General features: G+C 46.0%; 1 protein-coding gene across 6 annotated transcripts in view; it reads left to right on the top strand.

Annotated features, from left to right (window-relative positions):
- Nucleotides 1-954: 954 nt before the first annotated feature.
- The window catches only part of TMC5 (transmembrane channel like 5), a 34,872-nt gene continuing 29,822 nt past the window's right edge, over nt 955-6,004 (top strand). For 4 of the 6 annotated variants that reach the window (XM_068908530.1, XM_068908529.1, XM_068908531.1 and 1 more), the window contains exon 1: nt 4,121-4,246. The gene's annotated coding sequence lies outside the window, so the exon portion shown is untranslated. Of the gene's footprint in view, nt 1,008-3,878; nt 4,014-4,120; nt 4,247-6,004 lie in introns of those variants that run through there. The other 2 variants (XM_068908527.1, XM_068908526.1) reach the window with 2 other exon arrangements.

The raw sequence follows: 6,004 nt of genomic DNA, 5'->3' as shown, positions 1-6,004 counted from the left end.
CGGAGCACCACGCCCGCAGGGGGCGCCCGCTGCCTCCGCCCCCCCCCCCCCGCTGCCGCCACTTTGCCCGCGCACGGCGGCGGCGTCGCGCTCGCCCCTGAGGCGGCTCCCGGCCGGCTGCTCCCCCTCGGCGCCGCCGCCCGGCCTGGCCCGGCCGCCCCCGCTCCCCCCTGCCCCGCGGGCCGCGCCCCTGAGGCCGGGGCCGCCCTCGCTGCTCCACGTCCTTCAGTTTAACGTGAGGGTCTCACGCTTCGAGGCTCCTGTCGTTCCCCCCTGCCGCGGGGGGCTGCCCCGGCCCTGCCGTACGGAGCCGGCGAGGAAGGGCAGAGCGTGGGTATCGCCCCTCCGCCGGAGGGGAGCGAGGCCCGGGCGCCTCTGCTGCGGCCCTGCAGGGAGGGCGGTTCCGGGGCTGAGGAGGAGGTCTGGGTCAGGCGTCCCTGGGATTCGTTGTAGGTCTGCCCTGGTGTTGGATCTCCTCGCGGATCCTGGTGTTTGGCCGAGTGCTGTTAAGCGCAGGCCGTGGTCCCGCAGCTTGTGCGGAGCGAGGACCCGGTGGCGCAGGCCGCGGTTGGGGACGCGGCTTCCCTCCTGAGTAAAATGGCCCAATATACACCCAAGCGAAAAGGTCCGTGGACGTTCGGATCTCTCTGTTCCGTGCGGCAGTGAGAGTCTTTGTTGTCTAAATTGTGCTAAGCATCCCGGGGAGACTTATGTTAAAATTCTTACCTTCAATGTGAAAATAGTGCTTTTGCGAGGAGAAGTTTTGAGTGAAATGAAACTTACAGTGTTTTTTAGCTGCCTCATACATGGAGAAAAAAAAATAAGCAAAGCATTCCTAGGGATTCGTGCTGTATTCTAGTAGCAGTTAAATTGATAAACAGATTTTCCAAACTTTCCTGATTCACTTCCTTCACTAGCTGTAAAAATGAGTCATCAGTAGGTTTCAGGGTGCTGAATCACACATAAGAAAAGGACTCTTCTTAACTTCTCTCACCTGTTGCACCCAGGTGGGTATTGTGGTTTTCACTTTGCTTTATTAGCAGTAGTAATCTGTATAGATAAGTCAATTTTCTTCATGGTGAATATATAAGATTTTATCAATAAAAATGTAAATTGACATCCTAATGTACTCAAAGTAATTTAGATGTACATGATTGTGATCGATAAGTTGGTGTATTACTGCTAGAGAAAAAAGATGCGTCTCGTCTCCTTGAGGAATTACTGTGAAATAAATAGATGTGGGTTTAGAGTGCAGTAACTTCCTCACTGAGCTGAGCTATGCTTCAGAAAGACCTGCTGTAGATACTCTTAATATCACACCGGTAGGTAAATGCAGAACATGAATGACATTTCTTTTAGCTGTTTTCCCATGAAAATAATCTGTAACGTGTCCACATCTTTCAGTAAGTCACTCTCCAAGCTCTTGTACGCTAGTACAAGAGGGCAGGGATTGAAGCCTGATGCTCTTCCCCTGCTCCTTTGCACAGATCTATGCTCTGATTTTTCCCAGGTGGGAGTTTGTCTATAGCAAAGGCTGATGCAGCATCACTGCCTGCTGCCTTCCCGAGAGGCTGGGCTGCGGGTCACCTTGGGCATGTCTGGGGTTGGGTTGTTGGTAACAAGTCTGTTTACGCTGGTAGTTTTGGTTCCTTGACTGGACTTCACGCTTCCTGTACTTCCTTGTGAAATATCTTCCAGTTGATCATTTCTGAAATTTCTGGAGCTGGAGACTGAAACCCTCAGTAGCATTCTTGAAAAATCATTTTGTATTGTTCAGTTTTTGTGCTAACTCTGCAATATGTGTACCAGATACGTATTTGTGTTGCACCAGCATAGCCTAAGTACCCATTTTTGTTGGTCCCCTGAAGCCAGCCAAGCATGGGTCATCTTTGTGCTAGGCTGCGAATATGAAACAGGGCTAGTCCTGCCTTAAATAAGAATATGTACAGTCTAGGACTTTCCTAGCGCTGTCTGGGGGATCAGTGTGCTTTTTGTTCTTTTTCTTACCACTAAGAATACAATCTTAAGTGGGAAAAAGGGGAATAAACCACTTGCTGATTAATAAGACTGTCTTCAGAGTTCCTGTGTGCTTGAAAAGTATTGGGTTAATGACCCTGAAAGAACAAATTTAAGTAAGATTGGATGAACTGTGGAAAAACACTGACTTTTGCAGAAATTTTGTGAAAACATTTTCTATTTTCTCTTTTCCAGTTGAGAAAGCTTTTTAGACAGTTTGAAATGTTTCAGTGAGTTTTATGGAACACAGCAACCTTAGAAGGGAAAGGCAGGGAGGCAGGTCTTGCTGAGCAGACCAGCAGGGGTGATATTGCAGGAGTCTATCAGTCATACGCAGGGAGAGTGATAGCTTCTTCTTGTGCAATATTTGTCCAATATCTTACTCACAAGGGCAGCAGTTTTGAGTCAGTGCTTAGCACAGAGTCTAGCAGGATATGCTGTTTGCCATGATGCCAAAGGTCTGGCTCCCTCATTTAGTAAAAGCAATAGCTTCCAGGGCACGCACTTTCTCTCATATGGATCTTCTTCATAATGCCACAGCTCAAAAAGGCTTCTAAATATTCAGGAAAGTACTATTATTTGTTTAATTTTTCAGGGGGGACGAGGCGGTTCTTACGTTCGACTACTACCATGCTTTGCTCTGTGGTCTGTGCAGCAGGCAGGCAGCTCCTAGCTCAGTACAAGAGGTTACAGACAAGTGCTCTACAATCATGTCAGGAATGTTGCCTTGGGCAAAACATAAGAAAACTTCTCTTAAGTCAGTTTTGAATGAATCTGGTACAGGATAAACGTGTTTTATCCAATTTAAGAGCTGGAAAAGCACCAGCCATTTGGTAAGAGTGATCCCCAGGCATTAGAGCAGAGCAGCTTCGGAACTGGAAGGCACTGAGCAAATTGGTTTGTAACCAGTTCCACACTGGCTGATGAGGGTGCCTTTAGTCCAAAGATTGGTTGTTTTTTTTTTTTTTTTTCCCCTGCTTTAAATCTTACTGACAATAGAAGCTACTTAGACATTTTAAGGTGTGTGCCTTGCAGGGGAGAGAAAATATGCCAAAATGGAGCAACAAGCCATATAAACACAGAAGTGGCTGGGATTCCGTAATTCTGTACAGCATTAGTGAAAAGGGGAAAGTAATATGGACAGAGCACGTGTCTGGTATACTGGTATATCAGAGTCGATTCTGTCCTTATCCCGTTTCCCTTTTCACCGATGCCTGTTGCAGTGGTGGCTGTTGGCCCCTGCATTCAATTTGAGGATGCTTCTCTGTTTTAATAACAGCAGTATCCTTCCGGGAAGGGCACTGTGCGCTAGCCTGGCAGTGACTATTAGGTGTGCCGGGATAACCCTGAGTCTAGCTCCATGCTGCAGAGGGAGTTAAGATAACGTGTGTGTCCCTGCTGAGTTGCTCTGGGGAGAAATTCCTGCCGTAAACCTAGCCTGAAGGTGCAAACATGCCAGAACGTGTGAGCAAGAGGCACCAAGATACCCAGCACTTAATCGCTTTCTCCATATTACATGCTGCCTGGTCACCATCTGTAGCTTTGACCAGTCCATAGTTTTGTCCGTGTCTGCTTGAAAGGAAGAGGTAGGGGAAGGGAAGAGGACAACAAATAACAGTAACTGTGTATCTCACAAAAGGAAAAAAAGTTATTTAATGGTCCCTTCAGAGTACAAGAAAACAGAACTGGTATTAAATTCCCCAGCCAAGAGCTGCCTGCATTAGCGTGCACTGATTTTTTTTCACTTCTAGATGAGGCCTTGCTGTAATAAAGCTAAACATATATGGGGTCAAGATCTTTCTTTATCTCTGCTCTACAAATGATTAATCCAAGGAATGAAAGTAATCACATCCCATGTCTAAGAATCATTTCTTTCTGTCCTTTAATTGTGTTATTGCGATCCAGGTCAAGAAAGAAGCATTCTTTATATTAGGGAGGGGAAGGAGAGTGAATAGCTTTGAGATCAAATGTACATAAAACAACATGTTCTACCTCAGGTAAAGTGAAAAAGATGCTTTTCTTTTTTTCTTCTAAGTTCCTTCTTTCTCACTGAAGGTGAACTGGGAATCTGGGAGGAGCCGGGAGGGTGGCTGTCCACAGAGTCCCTGCCCCTGAGCGAGGTGCCTGGCTGCAGGATACACCTGCCCCTGAGTGCTTGTCACAGCCACTGAGGCTCCTGGCGCGGGGCGTGCTGAGGCCAGGCTCCGCTTTTCCGGCAGGAGGCAGCCAGGTAAGGAACTGGTGCTGGGGATCGCCAGCAATCGGGGCTGCACCACGCTCTGCTCGCTGCTGTGACGCTGTGGTTTCTGCACCGTTTTCTAGGGCTGGTTTCCACAGCAGAGTGGCAGCGCAGTCACCAGTGGCTTAGCACCGGGGAGGTGCTCGCCAGTGGGGGCCCACGGGGGTCTGAGCAGGGGCTGTGGCAGCTCTCTGCCAGCGGGGCTGGAAGGGGGCTTCGCGCGTGCCCATGGGGAGGTACCCTGCTTCTGCCGGCCCCGAGGTGAGCAGCCACCTGGAGCGGTGCCGCTTGGCACATCACAGCTTCATCTGCCCGCTCGTTGTGGAAGAGAACCCTAACACACTGACAAGTTATGCTATTATGATTTAGCTATATTTTGTCTGAAAAAAGTATTTAGTTTGTGTGAAATTATTTGACAAGCAATTTGAAAACAGCATATGCGGATTTTAAAGGGCTAGAAAAACACTCTGAAAAATTTGATTCCAATTGATTTGGTTAAAACAAAACAAAACAACCCCCCCAGCTGTTTCCTAGCTTCTTAGTTGATTTGCTAGGATGTAGTCAATAGCTTTTGTTTTCCCTCAGGGTCATCTTAAATGGTGGTTGCACAAATAGTAATGAGATGACCATATCCTAACGGGAGGTTAAGCTAGCAATTACAAACAGAACAATGCTTTTTTTTTTTTTTTTAAATAGCTCAACAGCACTGTGTATCTTTAAAATATTGTTTATTACCTAAAAGTATCATATGTGTAATTTTATAAGGTTTTCTAACTGAACCTGTGAATGAGACTCCTGTAACCGATACCTCTCATTAAAGTATAATTTGAAGCTTGCATTTAAACTGCATAGGTGTCCATTACAAGTACAGAATAAATAAACTTTCTTTAAGGCCAAACTTTCGAACTGTTCTGGTAAACCTGGTGTAATAGGCTGCCTTCTGTTGAAAGTGGAAAAATAATTCCAAACAGGTATGCTTGAAAGTTACTACTTTTTTTTTTTTGGGGGGGGGTAGCCAAAGGTGTTCTCTGAATACTGGTAGCTGATAATGTTAGTTAATAGAAAGACTTTAAGGGCTTGTTTTTCAAAGCAAGATTTAGTCCTGTTACATGCAAAGAATGCAGTAGTTTAGAAATTCGCAAGACTGACTTGCACTGGAATGAAGCGATGAGCTAATGCCTTAGCATTTTTTTCATGATGATCATGAGATGGTTATAATGGTTTTAGCTTTCTGATTGTTCCTTTTCACCCAACCAACACTCAGTTTTCCTAAAGAATTAAGCTGACAGCCTATGGTCAGAGGTAAGAAAAGCAAAACAACAAAGCAGCAAAGGCAGAGAGACTTACTATCAAAGGGATCTCTGTGAAAAAGGTTAGATTATACAAAATTACTGTGCTATGTACTGTGTTAGATAATGCAAAATTACTGTGTATATGAATTATGACTATGTGGGGCCTTTGGGTGGAGGGGCAGGTATTTGTATGGTTTGGGAGAGCTGAGGGAGAGTACTATGAATTTCACAGAGTTAATGAAGTAGCTGAGCTTTCATCCACTGCCAGTAAGCAAAAACTTTGAAATGTATGCCCTAGTCCTTACCGCACTTAACTGGGCACTAAAGTTAAACTATACGTTGTGATGATTTCTTTGAAAGTTTCAGGAATGTTTATTACAAAGGTCCCTAAGCTCAGGTGAAGGAGTTACAAGAGGTCTATTAAATGGAAAGGACAGGGCAAACAAGTGAGCAGGCG

The sequence above is a fragment of the Struthio camelus genome, chromosome 15 (genome assembly GCF_040807025.1).
Source record: "Struthio camelus isolate bStrCam1 chromosome 15, bStrCam1.hap1, whole genome shotgun sequence".
In the NCBI taxonomy this organism is placed as follows: domain Eukaryota; kingdom Metazoa; phylum Chordata; class Aves; order Struthioniformes; family Struthionidae; genus Struthio; species Struthio camelus.
This window is presented reverse-complemented; position numbering and strand designations above follow the sequence as displayed.